Source organism: Peromyscus maniculatus, chromosome 15 (genome assembly GCF_049852395.1).
Source record: "Peromyscus maniculatus bairdii isolate BWxNUB_F1_BW_parent chromosome 15, HU_Pman_BW_mat_3.1, whole genome shotgun sequence".
NCBI classification, from domain to species: Eukaryota; Metazoa; Chordata; class Mammalia; order Rodentia; family Cricetidae; genus Peromyscus; species Peromyscus maniculatus.
The window spans coordinates 44600855-44619436 of NC_134866.1; positions in this window are offsets into that span (position 1 = coordinate 44600855).

Below are 18582 nucleotides of genomic sequence, written 5' to 3' on the forward strand. Positions count from 1 at the left end.
AGGCCAGTCAGGGAGTCCTTCCTGTTCTGCCCTGTGGAAGAGTTTAGACTGCATGCATATGACCACAGGCAACCACAGGTAAGGGGTAGTGGGACAAGACATGGTCAGCTTTGTATTGTAGAAAATTCCAGGGAGGGATGTGGAGCTAGACCAAGGAAGTAGCAGAGCTGGAAAGAAGAATGAGAAACACACTTAGGACGGGAAGTTGGTTCATCTGGCTGGTGTGGACAGCTGTTCAGAGTCTGAAGGGTCGAACGTAATGACCAAGGAGCGACTGATGACGTATGACCAATGATGATAGAGTTATGAAAGAAGCGATTCCAGAGCAGCATGAGTGAAGTACTCAGGACCAAGATGGAGGTTTGTCTTCAACAAGACTGCCTTCAGCTCTCAGCGTCCTTCATCCCTTCTTTTCCTCGGGCCTCGGCTTTTAGCATAATGAGCAGGCTTAGAAAAATTTTGCTTGTCCACAGAAGCCCCCAACCTTGTCTTCTTGTGAAACTCAGATTTCATCTTTTATAAGCATATCTTGTTTTATTTGATCTCCGATTGCAGAACGGGGGCACAGGTGAAAGTTTTAGGGTAGTTTTGGTGTCAGCTCTCCCTGTCCTGTGGTAGGTCTGTCTCTTGGAGGGATGTCTGGTCAGAGCAGGATGACAGTGAATTTGGCAGGAGGTAGGTGGAGTACTTCATAAAGCACTTCCATTCCTGTGTGGAGTTACAGAGCAAATAAAGTTATGACTGTGATTTTGCAGAGGGGTGGTCGAGAGAATCTGTCTAAATAATAAATAAGCAAGCTGGGCCTGAGGTTGGAACCAGGAACTACAAATGCTGAGCTTGAGTTCCAGAGAATGAAGGAAGGCAAGATCATGAACCCCATGACCCAGGAAAAGTACACAGGAGTAGGAAAACACAGGTTACTATAGACTTGTAGATTTTGGCATGTCCTTGGTCATGGATGCAAAATAAGAAAGACCATTGGTGAATGTGAAGACTCCTGGAAGCCCAGTGGTGGTACAAATGGCCCATACGTCACCACAGGAACTCTCCAGCATGGTTTGGATGTTTCTTTATTGGAGTTTTGGGAGAAGGTGCCATGCAGTTAGGGGTCTGGTAAGAGTACGTGATGTCTGAATCTCTACCACCCGAGGATGCTCCGAGGATCAGGGAGATGTTCTCAGCCTGTTATGGTCCAGGAATGGCTTGTGACATGGTGCTCATAGCATCCTTGACTGTTTCATGTATGTCGGGATTGTCACAGGAAATGAGCGGCAGAAATTTGACGTGGTTTTTCCTTATAACTCAGGAGGAAGAATTTCATCAGCTGGACTAGGCTTAAATTCTTTTAAGTAGATAGTCGTCGGCTAGGAAACTATTTTGGATTTGCAGTTATGTAATTCAAAGGGACTCTTTTATAATGCTTGCTGGAAACAAAGACTCCGAGCTGTCCTGTCATCTAGGTATTATCCGAACAGCGCTTACCAAAAGTGGAGATTAGAATAAATGCCATGCTTACGGAGTATTAGTGAGCTTTTCTGCAACTTCATGAAGTTAATGAGTATATTTCATGGGTAGTTAGAGGTTTGAAGTTTTTTCAAAGTGTCCCTAAGCTTCTGGAAAATTGCTCAGCTCCTTTATTGATTGTATGAGGGTGCTTAAGCATTAATCCCCTAAGTCATTTGTGTGGTGAACAAGCAATCTTTAGTGCCTCACCTTATTCCATTAATCAAGATATTCTGATAAATGTGGAACACGCATCCAATTGCTCATCCTGAAACTGGTAGTTAATCTTGAAAGATTATACATATGCCCATATTTGTATGGAAAAAAAGAAGCGAACATAAAGTACACCCTTTGTTCAAAGGCAATGAAATAAGCTCAGGAAACTGTGGAGCTGGAGACATATTTGAGAGACAAATGCTGTTAACTTAAGCTCAGGTCCGTGAACTTGGCACAGAACTGCAGCCCTTCTGAGCTTTATTTACTGTGTGTTCTCTGAAGATACTACTGCATCAGGCGAGATGAACGCATTAAAATTTTATATCAGTTCCGGGTCCTGTCTTCAAGATAGAGCATTTTCTTATTGGAACAATGTGATTGCCATTGTCGCATGCTGAGTATTTGGCAGAGCGATAGAGGCTGGGCCTTTCCAGGGAATTTGCATAATAAAGCTCTCATTGAATTATAGTTTAACTAAGGGGGAAATATGAGTCTAATTTGATTTGACATTTATATACTAGAGGTTTCTGAATATGTCTCTTCCAAGTTGCCAACTCCTATTTTCACAGCCTGGTCTCACCTTCCCTGTGACATAGAGACAGAGTTCACGGTATAGAAAGCAGGAGACAAAATTCCCCTAGGAGCCTGAAAAATTGTGTACCTTTAAGTAATTCTGAATATTCTTTGGTTTGGATTGTGAGGACTTGTTTCTATTGTTAGACATTCCATGTCTGGCATTGGACAGCATATGACTTTCATCTTTTTGGGTGACCCCTCACAACCAGGAGTTCTATTCTGCTTCATTAGGGTGCCTGCTTTTACAGCTGTCTGAATGGTTAGCCTCAGCCCACACATAGGTTCTCTCCAGATCCATGAGCTGGCTGAGTTGGCAAGAAGAGTACACTGTGACTTGACTGTGTCCCCTCTGCAGTTCATGTGTGGAAATGCAGTGAACAGGATGACAATCCTAGAGGCATCCTAAGGGTCTTTAAGAGGTGATAGGACTTGGAGGACTCCTTCCACGTGACTGGGATTAAGGCTCTCAACAGAGAGGCCGCATGCAGCGATAGCTTCCTCGCCTTCTGTCTTCCTCCTCCATGTGAGGACAAAGCGCTCTTTTCCTCTGGATCACCTAGCCATATGGTGCTGTCTTGGAAGCAGAGGGCAGTCCCCTCACCCCCACCAGACAACCAAGCCTAGGGATTTGATCTCAGACTTGCCAGACTCTAGAAATGTGATATTTAAATTCCTGTTCTTTTTTTTTGGGGGGGGGGAGAATGCAGATATCAGGAGATATCCGCTATATCCTGTAGCCTGGCCTCAAACACCTTGTAGCTGAGTGTGGCCTTGAACTACTGACCCTCTTGTTTCTTCTGAGTGCTAGGATTACAAGCACGCACAACCATGACTAGTTTATATTATGCTGGAGCCTAAACCTTATGCTTTGTGTCTGCTAGCAAGCACTCTGTGTACTGAGCCACACTCCTAGCCTCAAATCTTCTTGATAAACCACTGAGTCTGTGCAATTTTGTTATAGCAGCACAAACAGACAAATACAGTCTCATTGTACTTTAGATGTCTCAACAACATTAGATTTCAAAAGCCTTTACATCTGCCTTATAAGCATTTGTGGTTTGTTTCTCTTGTGTTTTTTCATTTTGAACCTAGTGTATGGAATATTTCAGCAGAGTTACATGTTCATTGGGTTTAATCAGTTGTTGATTTAATTGATTGCTTGGAAGAAGTCAATAACTTTTCATGGTTAATTAACTACTTGAACTACCTATTATAATTGAGTTTCCTGATCTAAAATCCAAACATAAGTCCTAATGTGACCTGAATCACAGTTTTTGAGCATCCAGCGTTTATTTGGAGGGATAGCAGACTATCTTTATGAGATGTACTGGGCTTAATAATTCCTTACCTTCATCCTCCAGAAGCTTACTGTCAAGGCTGCTTTTAATGTATTTTTCTAGATGAGTCAAATCTTTTTTATCTATACTTAATATATTCTGGAAAGATAATAAAATTAAATTAAAAATTCTGTGATGGACTTTCATTTCTGGTTCTATATTTGTGGAGCATGGATGTTGTCACTTTGTCCCAGCTGCTAAGTAAAAGACATATTGAAAACCAACTCTCCTTGCATTTGGGGAAGACATCAGGACACGGGCAAAGTCACTGCCTTCAGGTCTGGAGAGACACCAGTCTACAGTGTCATAGTTTTCCTGCATAGAAACTCCCAGGGAGGAACTGCCTAAGAAGCAAGGCTGATGCAGGAAGAGGAGATAATTGGAGTTGTTAGAAGCTCAGCCTGGGGTGGGAAACTAAGAATTAAAGCCTGTAATAGGGCAGGCAGTCACAGAAGGTCAGAGGAAAACACATCCTCTTGCTTCTAGCATCAGCAGGTGTGGGTAGGGAGTGAGGAAGAACATTTGAAATATGTTAGAACATTCTGCTTTCTCAACAGGCTTGTCTAAGAAGGATATTTTTTAAATTATTTCTTTTATTGTTTGAGATTATAATTCATTATTTCCCCCTCCCTTTTTCTCCTTCCAAACCCTCCAATATGCCCCCCTTGCTCTCTTTGAAAGTCATAGCCTTTTGTTTCATTAATTTTTATTACATACATATAAATATGTATATATACATATATTCCCAAATATATAAATACACCCTGCCCAATCTTTATAATGTTATTTATATGTATTATATTCAGGGATGACCAATGCTGTTCTGCATCCCTTAGTTGTCTGGCCTCCTGGGCTTTCTCCGGTCCACTTTAACATGGCTATTGTTATTGTTCTTGTTCAGTTCATGTTTGGGCAGTGATGTTGGTGAGACTTTGCGGGTGTAGCTTCTGACATTACTAGGAGATAGAGTCTCACATCAAACTCAGTGATTCTCTGGTTGTTACAGTTTTTTCCTTCTCTTCCACAGTGTTCCCAGAGCCTTTGTTGTGGGAGTTGTTTTACAGATGTATCCTTTGGAATTGGGCTCCCTAATTCTGCATTTTGATTGGTTGTGGTCTTCTGTACTGGTCTCTATTGCAATGAGAAGTTTCTTGGATGAAGAGGGTAGACTACATATCTCTGGGTATAAAGACAACTATTTGGGATGTAGTTGGGGATTATGTTGGTTTAGTAATATATTGGTAATAGGTTCTCCTCCGAGATCCATGACTTCACTAGCCCTTGGTAGCTGGCAAGGCTTCTAGTACCAGGCATGATTTTCTGGTTGAGCAGTTCTTAAGTCTACTGGAAAGTTGTTGGTTACTGCCAAGGTACGTATGCCACTACTGCATCCTTAGGATTACTGTGCCATGCTGGTTGTTGTTGTAGTGTGTAGGTGTCATGGTTGGGTAGGGTTGTTGTTTGCTTCCCAAGGAGGGTGTATTTACAGACTTCAATCTGATGGAGTTTTAGAAGGACAGAAGTAACCTGGAGGGAAGGGAAATAGATGGCTCCAGCTGGTTGTCACTGTCCTGTTCTCTGCAGTAGAAAGACCAAGAAGCATATGTACTATCCAGAGATGCAGGCTCACAGTGACTGAGGTTGAATAATTAAACTTCAGACTGGTTCTTCTCTCATGTCTTACTATCATATCGTTATAGCTGTTATGTATAAAGGTGTCTTTTATGAAGTACATCATATATGGCTATCAAGAAAAGTGTGAATTGAGAGTTTGAGGACAGCCCAATCTACCTAACAAGATAGTGTTTCAAAACCTCAAGAGCTAAGGCTGAAGGTGAGTGGTAGATCACTTACCTAGCATGTACAAAGCTCTTATTTTGATTCCCATGACTGAAATAAAAGTGGCAGAGTATGCTGAAAGGCAAAAGAGACAAAACACTCCTGAATACAGGAAACGAACCAATATCCCAAAACTCTAAAACAAAACACACACCCCTTCAATTTGAAGAGACAGAGTAGGTAGTAGAACCAGCCATGACAAGGATGTTTGAGTTCCTAGACAAGGAGCCTACAATAAGAAGGATAATACATTAAGAGTTTTAATGCTCAAAGTAGAGAGCATATAAGAAAAGATGAATAACTTAGCTAGAAAGATGGAACACGTCAGACACACATGCATGTCTTTCCTTTCTCCCAATAAATGCCTTCTTAACTGCTAAGTCTTCCTGGGGTGTGTGAGATTTCTCTGCTGATACCTGTTACACTTCATATTTTTCTTGTCTTTTAATTCTTTAACTGACAGAGAAAATGAACCCAACCAGGATCCCTAGATTATATCATTTCCGGATTGTATCACTATCATGTCACAGGACAGTGGGATCAGGATCCACAGATGGAGGCTTCCAGTGAGGCAGAAGAGGAATGTGAGAGGTATCCTTTGAGTTCAGTTCTTTACAAAGCTGAGTTTTAGAAACTTGGGTTACCTTCATTGTGTCTTAGAAATCAGTCACAGAGGGACTGTCTGGAAAATGCCACTGGTGGGAGAGAAGGTTGCTGGCATGCTTTTTAGACATGCTCTCTTTCCAGCTTAATAGTGGCATTGCCTGCTGCAAGTTCTGAAGATGGGAGATTTGGTACCTAATTCAACAGGAAAGGTGTGTGTGTGTGTGTGTGTGTGTGTGTGTGTGTGTGTGTGTGTGTGTGTGTGTGAGAGAGAGAGAGAGAGAGAGAGAGAGAGAGAGAGAGAGAGAGAGAGAGAGAGAGAGAGACACTCTGAAGGCTATATATATTATGGACATACTAGAATACTGATACGGGTCCCTACTGCCATATGTAAGAAAACTGCTTTATTTCTTCATTGTTATACTTCAGTTATGCCTCAGTTTATGTAAAATAAGCGCTCTGTTCATTTCATCATATCAATTAATATTGTTAATTGTTGTGGTCTATTGACTACCACTATAATTTATCACGTACTATGTTCCGTATGTTTGGTACCTCACAAAGAGCAGACCAGGTGGCTCTTTACTATTTTGTGAATTGGGAACTGGAGGACCAGAATGTCAAGCAAGTTGCCAACCTTCTCTATGCTGTAACTAAGGAAGAACTTGGTTTTAACCTGTCTGTCTCAAGCTAGCACTTGTGTTTCCAATCCTTGCTTCTAGTCTGGGCGTGAATGTCAGGGCTGTCTTCCGGGTGGGAGAGGGGGCTAAAGGTTAACACAGAATATCCGAGGGGGTTTAGAAGACTTTTTCCCACCACTCACCTCCTTACCTGTGTGATGGATATCTACCACAGGTGGAGGCTTCATTTCATTGAGCTCAGAAGTCTTCCTTTGACTTCTAGAATGTCTCATAGAAGATGCTATGAGACATCTTAGACAAATCTCCTATTCAGTGCTGCTATAGTGTTTTGCATGGACAACTAAGTGGATGGTTGTTCATGCATCTCCTCTCCTTTGCTTGGCTGCAAATTTTGCCTTGAAAGGTGTCCCAGGTGGACAGTTTTTTAAAACTACAGGTATAAGGTCTCCAGAAATACAGTAGTCAACCAACTTGATTAGGAGGCATTTAGTCCACCAGGGCAGATGATGCTTTTCTTGATAAATCTGAGCTAGAAGGTGAAACAGAGAGAGAAGAGAGGAAAGAGGAGATGAGGAGGGACACTGATTAATCTAATACATTCCTATAACTCTCTATTTTACAGCCTTAAGATTCCATTTCCCACTGTGAACCTGATAATTGCAGTGCTGGAGCCAATCACTGTGTTTACTATCCTGTCTCTGATTGTAAGAGTTGTAAAATGGCTCATCTACAATTACAAACTGAGCTGCTGTAATCCAAAGGGACTTAACAATAAGAAAGAAGGGAAGGAGAAGGAGGGGGTGGGAGAAAGTGGAGAAAGAATGGAGGGAGTTTTGAACAAAAGAGTAGAAGGGATGTAGAGGGAGAGCAAGGGAGAAAGGTTGGCTTTATACTTGACACGTTGATTTATATAACCGCCTCTTCTTCAAAAGCAACCTTGAGAGATTTCATATCTCTCTAGATTACACAGAGCAAGAAGTGCCAGGGTTCTGCTTTGTCTGAATTCCATGATGTTATAATTGAGGGGAAATGGCATAATTTAGTTCTCACATAGCACCAGCCAGTAGGATAAGAAGACCTTGATCGGAAGAGTAAGGAGACTGGATTCTTATTTTTTTTTTTTTATTTAAGAAATTTTTTAAAATTCATTTTACATACAAACTACAGACCCCCCCCTCTCATCCCTCCTCCCTGCTCCCCCACAGCTTCCCCACAATCTTCTGAAAGGGTAAGGCTCCCATGGGGAGTCAGCAAAACTTGGTACATTCAGTTGAGGCAGGACAACACCCCCCCACCCTCCCACCCCCCGCAAAGGTATCCTGCTGTTGGATGTTCTGTATGTCCTGTGGGAGCCCGTTCTCGGGTTCCTTGTGGCTTTACCCAGCAGGTCCGCATAGAGGATGATTAGGACCATGGGCTTGAGTGCAGGTGTCTGAGATGGTTTGCACTTGGCTGTGCTGGGGGATGGTCTGTATGTCAAATTGCTCTGATTGGTCAATAAATAAAACACTGATTGGCCCGTGGCTAGGCAGGAAGTATAGGCAGGACTAACAGAGAGGAGAAATAAAAGAACAGGAAGGCAGAAGGAGTCACTGCCAGCCGCCACCCTGACAAGCAGCATGAAAAGATGCCGGTAAGCCACAAGCTACGTGGCAGGGTATAGATTTATGGAAATGAGTTAATTTAAGCTATAAGAACAGTTAGCAAGAAGCCTGCCACGGCCATACAGTTTCTAAGCAATATAAGTTTCTGTGTTTACTTGGTTGGTTCTGAGCGGTTGTAGGACTGGCCGGTAACAAAGATTTGTCCTGACTGTGGGCAAGGCAGGAAAACTAAAGCTACAGTGTCCCACCACAGGTAAACTCCAAAAAGGCAGCTCATGCATCAGGGATAGATCCCGCTGCCAAGGCCCCTGCCCCCAAGCAGATCTAGCTACACAACTGTCTTCCATATGCAGAGGGCTGAGTCTTGGTCCCATGCAGGCTCCACAGCTGTTGGTCTATAGTTCGTGAGTTCCCATGAGTGTGGTTCAATTGTCTCTGTAGATTTCCCCATCATAATCTTGACCACCCCCTGCTCATACAATCCTTCCTCCCTCTCTTTGACTGGACTCCTGGAGGTCAGCCTGGTGGTTGGCTGTGGACCTCTGCATCTGCTTCCATCATTTACTGGATAAAGACTCTACAATGACAGGGTATTCACCAATCTGATTCTGGGGTAGACCAGTTCAGGCACCCTCTCCACTATTGCTAGTAGAGGAAACTAGATTCTTGAGTGGCAATCATGAACATGGGTGAGAGAAGTACACATTAGTTCCTTTTCAGGGAGAAACCAAGTAGTTTCTGCCTACTGGGCCAGGGTGAGCCAATTTCTGTATTCTGGGATATGGATGGGGAGAATATAATGGGGAAGGTATGTTGTAGTCTTACTTTGATTCTATTTTAAGAGTAAAGCATAGGGGGCATTACATATCAGGCTGCATATCATTTTCAAGGTATCCTCTTCTCCTTTCTCTAAGAGCTGTCAATCATCTCTTCTCATTAGGGTATTTATGCAGCTATTACCTCATTTATTTCTGCAGGCCCTTGTCTTCAGAGGGATACTTACAAAACTCCATAGTTCTTGATAATTTTTCAGTAATTATCTCACACTTCTTTCACAGAGAGGTAGGTAACTTGACATTTCCTTGGATTTCCAAGGGTCTATATATGTTTTTAACAAGGGTGAATAGCCTCAGTAATACCTTACATTATGTTAATTTTTTGGCCATCAGGACCCAAGTCTGCTTTTCCCATTCATTTATTTCTTCTGATGAATTTATAATCAGAATTGAATCTGGCATATTTAGGTCTTTCTCTGTTTGGAATGTTGCTAACTAAACAAAACAGTTGGAAGTACAAAGAGCATTGGGCTAGAGAAGAAAGAACTGAGATCTAGTCTTGGATCTTTGATGAACCAGCTGAGACGTTCCGTTGTCTGGCATGAGAGAGCTACAGTAGAGTCAGCACCCCTCCCAAATGTCGAGATCCCACAATTCTGTGATATCAGACCATAAGACAGCGAGCGATACTGTAGTGTTCTCTTGCAGGATGGTAAATGATCAGTAGTAGGTTAAAATGTACTATAACATTATTTTTATAAGATTTTATTTATGCTGCATTTTAGGAGTGCCAATTTTTCATGACCATGATAATGAAAGATTTAGAACCAGCTTCAAATTATTGGAGCCAGCCCCTCAGTATTTTCATTTATTTTGAGTTCAGATTTCTGTAGAATGTTTTTTATTGTTTTTATGAGTAAGATACTTACTGTGGTAATTATAGATAAATAAGAAATTACATTTTATAACATATATGTCATATATAAATTATAATGTTAGATTATGTGTGTGGAAAAAGTGAGGAAAATGAGAAAAGAAAGTATTGGTTTATTCCTATAGTTTATTGAAGAGCAGGGCATCAATTAAACAAGGGCTGAACATAAGAAGAGCATATAGATATCATCTAATGAACAATTAAATCTAATGTAAATTATCACCATCCATCATGGTCAGGGATGAAGAACAGAGCAGATGGATGAGGTGGGATACACAAGAAGACAATTCTCACCCTTGATGAAGGTTAAGCAGGGGGCATTGGTATTTCAGGCATCTACTAATCACTTTGTTAGTAAATGAACTGTATCCAAATCCTTCTAAAACTTGAGCAAATTACTCAAGAAAGAACAGCTTTGAGCTCTTTAATCCCATTTATCATCTTTGTCATTTGCTGATGAGTCTACAATTCTTTGTCATTTGCAGGTATGTCCAGACCTATTTTGTTATACCCTTGGAAGTTATGTTTCTTCATCAACATGGGTAAAGGGAGAACCAGCCTAGAGACTGTCCACTTTTTTTTTTCAGGAAAGCACTTGGATAGTGATGAAAAAAAATTTAACCTTCGTAAAGAGACAAAGGCTATGAGCATGTTTCTTAACATGGCTTTAAGTAACTTTGTCATTAATCAGGCTAAGACTATCTGATTAGGATTTTAAAATTCAAAGATGTGTCACAGAATGAAGTTTAACTGTGTCAGAACACTCATGAGATCTGCACTCACTAGATCTGCACTAGGTGGAAAGGAGGGATCACTTATTTAGTTGGAAAAATTGAATTACAAGCATCATCCCCCATGGAGAGACACATTCACTAAACATTGAACTGATTCATTGTAGAGGGTGGATAGAAATCCTTCCTGCTCCCCTTCAGTTCTCCCTCTCCTTCCTCAGTTGTTAGCACAGCTGGGTATAATTTTGTAATAGTTACATATCATACTAATGTGGGTCTCGGGTGAAAATTAACCATCTGGATGTCATAGTATATAACTCAATTATCAAATATTACTTAAACATTATATGTTTATTTAGGAGGAGAAGATAGGAACCGTAAAGATAAGGAGAAAATTGAGTTGTTGAAGTATTTAACTTAAAGTTGACCTTTATGACTTTGTGGGTCAGATATTTAAGTTGTTAAAGTAACATCCAGGGGAACCCAAAGTTAAAGTAATAAAAGTTGTGCTAGACAGTTTCTTATCACTGTGAATAAACACTTGATATTAACAACTTAAATGAAGGAAGATTTATTTGACTTCATGATTTTGGTCTATGGCTGGCTTGCTCCACTGTTATGGGACTGTATTGAGGGCAGAACATCACAGTGGCTGGACTGTGGTGGAGTAAAGCATCCAAGATGCAAAGCAGAGAGACAAAAAGGGTCCAAGGACACATCATCTTCCAGGGCATGCCCTAGTGACCTACTTCCTTTACTTGGACCTCACCACCTAATTTCCACCACCGTCCAGTAATATCATGAAACCATGAATACGTTAATAAGATAAGACCCCCTCAGAATCCAAGCACTTCTGGACTGGGGTACAGGGTAAACAAAGTCCTGAGAGCCAGAAGGAGAGGCAGATATAGTATATGTTCATAGGAGAATGGTCCCTGGCTGGGACAAGCTGGGAGGAACGAGTGGGAAGTACCAAGGGGTGGAGGGTAAGATTTTTCAGGCAGGGGACTTAGAGCTAACTTAAATTTAGAATAATTTTGAAGTAAAAAGTTCATTTGGTTGGTGACAGACACTCTGCTTGACTTCTAATTTTTTCTTTTAAATGGTTCATAGTGAGAATAACACACAAGAAAATATAAAATAACAAAACAAAAGACTGCGGTTGAGAATACATCAATACAAAAAGAGCAGGTTATCCCTCTACAAACCCTAGAAAGATCTATTAAGCTATTAACAATTGGTATAAAGGCTGTTACTTTCTTAATTTCTTTCATAACACATCTCAGTGGACTAGCATTTATTTGGAGAGTTTGACAAATTTATTTTTGTTCTAATTTTTTTTACAATTATTTTAATTTTTGTTGTTTTATTCCTGTGAAGCACTAAACATCTTATTCAGAATGTTTATTCGTTAAGATTATTTTCTGGTTAGATTTCTCCTTTCTAGAAAAAAAGAAAAAGAGGGGTAGATGATAAAATCATTTCCAAGAAAAATGGGAGAAAGAAGTTGCTGACATGGAAAACTGAACATATTCTATAACACACAATGTGGGATAAAATAACAGAATCTTCTAGGGCAACCTTTGCCCCAGGGCTGACTAGAACACATACCTGCTTTGAAGAGAACAAGAAAGAAAGCCTTTTACAATTTGCTGAAGAACATTGGTCCAATCTGTTCTTCTTCAGTGGCTGCTGTTGAAACTCCACTCTCTTTTAATTCAAGGATATTTATTACCCACTCATTTTTATTTTATTTTATTTTATTTTACAATACTATTCAGTTCTACATAACAGCCACAGATTCCCTTGTTCTCCCCCTTCCTGCTCCCCTCCTCTTCCCCCCAGCCCACCCCCCATTCCCACCTCCTCCAGATCAAGGCCACCCCCGAGGACTGAGATCGACCTGATAGACTCAGTCCAGGCAGGTCCAGTCCCCTCCTCCCAGATTGAGCCAAGCATCCCTGTATAAGTCCCAGGTTTCAAACAGCTATCTCATGCAGCGAGCCCAGGACCTGGTACCACTGCCTAGATGCCTCCCAAAGAGATCAAGCCAATCAACTGTCTCAGCTATTCAGAGGGCCTGATCCAGTTGGGGGCCCCTCAGCCTTTGGTTCACAGTTCATGTGTTTCCATTCGTTTGGCTATTTGTCCCTGTGCTTTATCCAACCTTGGTTTCAACAATTCTCGCTCATATAAACCCTCCTCTTTCTGGAGAGATGGCTCAGAGGTTAAGAGCATTGGCTTGTCTTCCAGAGGTCCTGAGTTCAATTCCCAGCAACCACATGGTGGCTCACAGCCATCTGTAATGAGATCTGGTGCCCTCTTCTGGCATGCAGGCAGAATACTGTATACATAATAAAGAAATCTTTAAAAAAACACACACACACATTTTTTAATATTTTTTAAATTATGAACGCCAATGTCTAGATTCCTAAGACCATCAGGTATCATAGTACCTAGATGCAATTAGTTTTCTAATCCCCCCCTTTTTTGATGTTTGATTCACAGCATTTTAATGCCATTTAATTTTTGGGTTACCTTTCTCTGGCTGTTAAGGTGTTTCTTGATAGTTTTCCTATCCTGTCCTTGAAGAAGGCTGACCTGGTTGGTGTCTTTACTTTCAGATTTGGTTGCTCATTACTCATAAGCCTGATCATCTACTGAATATCACGTGTTTTTCTTTGTTTTTTTTTTAGGTGCGATGCAACACATTATTAGGAAATCATTATAGTTTAATAACAAAGTGGAACAAAAGCAGAAGATTTTCATCCTGCCAGCTTCTTAGTTAACTTAAAGATTTAGAACTTACTTTAAGTCATTTATTTCTTTAAGCCCTAGAAGTCTGGCTTTTGAATTTGAATTCTCCATGATATGGTACATGCTGACTCATAGGTCTGCAGTGAAACACTTTCAAAAACTAAAAAGAACAACAAAAAACAAAACCAATGCACTGAAACCCATCATCTCTGAACATAATGATCCAATCATCTACAAAATTACTTCTAAAATTGAAATGGCATTTTGAACTTGTATGACTATAAAAAAAACATAAAAACACTAATACTTTAGTTGGGTACTCATTTCAAATTATAGAAAACATCCAATTTCCCTGTAAATTGTTACTTGGAAAGATCACAGAATTTTAGGATCAGCCCAGACTATTTGTATAAGTTTGTTATCCTTAAAAACATACCATAAAGATACATGCTCAGCTATATTCATAGCAGCACTATTTGTAATAGCCAGAACCTGGAAACAACCTAGATGCCCGTCAACGGAAGAATGGATGAAAAAAATGTGGTACATATACACAATGGAGTACTACTCAGCAGAGAAAAACAATGAAAACATGAAATTTGCAGGCAAATGGATGGAACTAGAAGAAATCATTCTGAGTGAGGTAACCCAAACCCAGAAAGACAGTCATGGTATGTACTCACTCATAAGTGGATCCTAGATATAAAATAAAGAACAATCAGACCACAAAAACAAAATAAAAAACCAAAAAACCAAAAACAAACAAACAAAAAAACATATGGGCAAAGCTAACTGACAATACAAATACTCAGCATCATAATGTGCATGTGGCTGTGTCGTGGTGACCTGGGTCAGAACTCAAATGTGCACAATGCCATAGTGATAGGAGTGCAGCACTTTATCTCTAGCAACTCTAATTGAATAATTAAGGGCTTCAGTGTCCAGACAGGATCTCATCAACTTGACACCAGTGCACCCAGGCTCGGGGGCACAACAGAGCAAAGATGTTTCAGATGTGGAGCATGATGACGGCACCATGAACACTCTCAACCAGCAGAGTTGCTCGTTCCAGGAACAATTACATTGTATCATATAGGTGTGTATCATTAAAAAGTAAGGTGAAAAGGAAGGAGATCGGTGGATGTATAGAATTGAGGACATTTAGGCTGCTGCGAGGTAAGCCCACCAGAGACCACCACGTGAACTCTCTTAAAGCTGAAAAGGAAGTCTTTATTGCTGGCCAATGACTGCACAGGGAACTTGCCCAAAGCATGCAGCTCCAAGCTTTTTGGCTTTTTGCCTTTTATGCTGAAGAACCATATCTTGGTTGGCATACTTCAGTTAGCAAGAAGTGGACCCACAGAAGCCAAAAAGCAAGGTTAGTACATTCAGGGACTTTTTACTCAGGGACTTTCCTAGAAGATGGGCTAGGTCTTTGTTTCCATTTTGCTAGGTGTTGGGGCCTCTGTGCTTGGTTTTAAGGTTAAAAAAAAAATGGTACCCTGGTATCAGTTGTGCAAAGGTCTGGGGACATGTTATAAACCATCTGGATACAGCATGGTCACTCACTTATCCTACCATGCATGTGTATAGTTTTAAACATCTCCTCTTCCCTAATGCTTATTAGCCTTATTGACAGTTGAAATGCTGTGTGTTGATGTAGTTTTCTGGGTAGCTAACAGAAAATCAAACTGAACTTGGTTTAAATATATTATCCCATGTAGAGGGTAGATAGTCAGACTTGCAGTTGGGTTAGATGGCTCACAAGTCAGCTGTGTAATCAAGACCAAGATCCTGTCATCCTTCTGCTTCTCTCAGAGGTCACTTGGTGTTGTGTCTGTCCTTGTGATTGGTGTGAAAAACTTACCTTTGGAAATGCTTGCTGTTAGAACTCAACCACTCTGTGAATGAGAACAAAACACCACATGCGTGTGGGGAAACCCAGGCTGCCTAGAGAAGTCAAAAGTGGTATTCTAGCCAATGGTCCCAGTTAAGTTTCAGCTGACATCTATCATCAACAATTAGACTGAATGAACTTTCAGCAGAGTTCAACCATGACTCTCCCTAGGCATATCAGCCTATAATTTTGTAAATAAAAATTTATTGGAATATAGTACCACTTGGCTGATTATTGTCTGTGGCTGATTTTATAGCAGTGGCAGATTTAAGTGTCTATGGCAGATAAGTTGGCAGGTAAAACAGGAAATCTACTATTTGAGTTTCAGATAAACAATATACACGAGACATGTTTATACTAAAAACTATTCAGTGTTTATTTGCAGTCAATTTTATTTGGTAAGTCTAGCAATCTCAGACTGGGACAACCTAGCACACAAAGCATTATATATTTGTTACTTGGCTTTTGGTAACTACTTACGTGAAAGGAAAAGTATGAATTAGTATGAAAAGGTATTTCTGAGTTTTAAGTCCACTTTAAGCACTAATTTGACGTCTAATCCTGAATCAAACCATGGTTCATATCTGTAAGATAATCTTATAATAGTCATCAGTTTTCCAGGGTTATATGAAGATATCTGGGACATGAAGGAGAACAAACACTTAGAGAGAGGAGCAGATACAAGGGGGAAGGGTTTGATATACTTCTTGTATCATGCTATGAATTCTAATGTGATCCCTAGTCTCTATATTCTGGGTGCAGAGCAAGAAGAAACAATGACACCACATTTAGCTTAAGTAGAAGGGAGATGTGTCATATCCAGATGTTGTTCATAAAATTCGACTGACTAAATAGAAATTAAAGAAACACCAGAAAGATAGCCTTTTATTTCCTTGCAACAGCTTTATGCTAGGCAGTATTTTTCTATTGATTAGAAAGAATGTAGCATGTTTTTCCTGCTTTGAAAATAATCACTCCTTTGGGATCATATATGAAAGTAATCGGTTCCATTTTCCATCTCGACAGCTCTAGCATTAGTGAGAGCTGAGTCTCTATTTCCAAGGCACCATCACATAAGAATTCGCTTCTGTACAGAGGCTGAATGAAGCAGTTTGAACAAAAGAAACAAGGAAGGAGACAGTGTTGGTTTTATTCCCCCTTTGAAGAACTTTTCTAATCTACCGGACATCCTTCTATAAAACACTCGTCAAGGTCTTTGCCAACTTACCACTACAGGGTGCATTAGAAATTGTGACTGAGTTTCACTGTCAAAATTTGCCCTAATTGCAACTTTACCCTAGGCAGAGTGGAGTGTTCTCTCTTGTTCTTCCTTGGTACTTCAAACAGAGTTGTGCTAAGACCCAAGAATTTATTGTTCATCTGTTTTCTCAGTGGGTGGTGATTGTGTTGATATGAAATGTTTTTAATCATTTCAATATTCCCAGCATGTAATTTTGTGCTTGTAGGCTCTAGATAAATGGTGATCAAATGACCTCAATAAATACAGACCTAATAGAAACAATTTCCTGTCCTCAAATTCTGTTCTGCTTCACTCCAACTCATTTTTTTTTCTGAAACGATTTTTACAGGGGCTCAACTGTCACTTGTTATAGGACATTTTCCTGGGATTATAATTTGACTTCTAATCCTTATAACCATTTTCTCACTTTTCTTTGTCGATCTGGTCCACCAACATAGATTTCCTAGTCCTTTCTCAAATGTGGACAGTCCCAGTTTGGGAATCCAAGTGCTGTTTTCAAATTCTAATCCAGATTATGTCTACCTATAAGTTAGACTGAACAATTGGCTGAGCAGGGATAGACAGTTGGATTGTTAGTGTTAGCTTGTGCTTTAACTGCCTGGGTCAACTTGGACAGTCATTTAAGCTCCATAAAAGCCATTTTCTTTCATATAACATAAAGCAACGTTTTCAGCAATAGTTTGTAAATTGTATACAGTATAGCTTTGTAAAAATCTGGAAATTAACCAAAGGCACATCAAGTGTTTAACATTAGCTGTGTGGTACTTGTACAAAGGTTGTGAGAATGCTGAATTTCATAAAGAATGTTGGTGAAAGATGCATTAGAATTCTCCTAAGAAGTTCTTATAGGCTGCAAAACAGAGGCTTTGCTTAGAAGGACATGTATTTGAGTTTTGCTATCACATCCCCACTGGTGATGAACTAGCCCATGGTATCTTAGAAGTACCATGCAGGTCTATACAAACCATGTAGCCAGTTCTTCTGGAAATGCTTTGTGTTACTGCTTAGGCTAAATTTTAAGGATACTCTGTGTCCTCAGTGTCTGTGATGGTCATTGCCTTGCTGAGCTTCTTTATCTGGGATAGACTGCTTCAGTCATGTTGGGACACCCTGCTTCTCATTACATCTCCTAAAGCCTGGTAGTAAGGCCAAAAGATACTAGAATGAGAACATAAGATCCACTTGGCAGGGGTACATGTTTCCAGACCAGGGTCCTAAATCTACCCTTTCTTAAAATCAAGATGGGTGGTCTGACCTGAAGCAGACTCGGCACCTTGGCACCACAGCATTCAAAGTATTGGCATCCTGGAGCTATTACTGGAAATATGATAGTTTGTTTGCACATCACTTCTGTTAAAATGTAACATTTGTTTTTATGTATAATTTTTTGGACCTGTTTCCTGATTTTGTTTTTCCTTTAAAGAAATGGAAGAGAAAACTTTATACACCAGGCTGGCTTTAATATTTCCCAGCATGGTTCTGGCCCATTGCATACCTGGCCTTTATTATTAGGCTAACCACCCACACACTAAATGCATGATCTCAGGAAATCAGGTCACAGATCCAATTTAGTGTTCATGGGTTTATAATCTTGCTTTTCTCGAATGCTTACTACTATGAGGCCAGCATGGCAGCATGTCAAGTTTTTGATGTTCTCGTTGAAATTTCAAAACATGTCTGGCCTAAATATTATTTCAGATTGGAGTACCTGTGGAATTTCCTGACTGAAACATAGACCTGGAGCCAGGTCTAAAATGTATTTCCCCAACAGTAGGTCATGGCTGTGACCACTGAAGTGGACAGATAATGTAGGGCAGATGCAGAGTAGCAAGGCTTCAGAGAAACATTTTGAGAGAAAATTGAAGTGTGGAATGAGCTTGGGAAATTTGAAAGTCATCTGATTCACA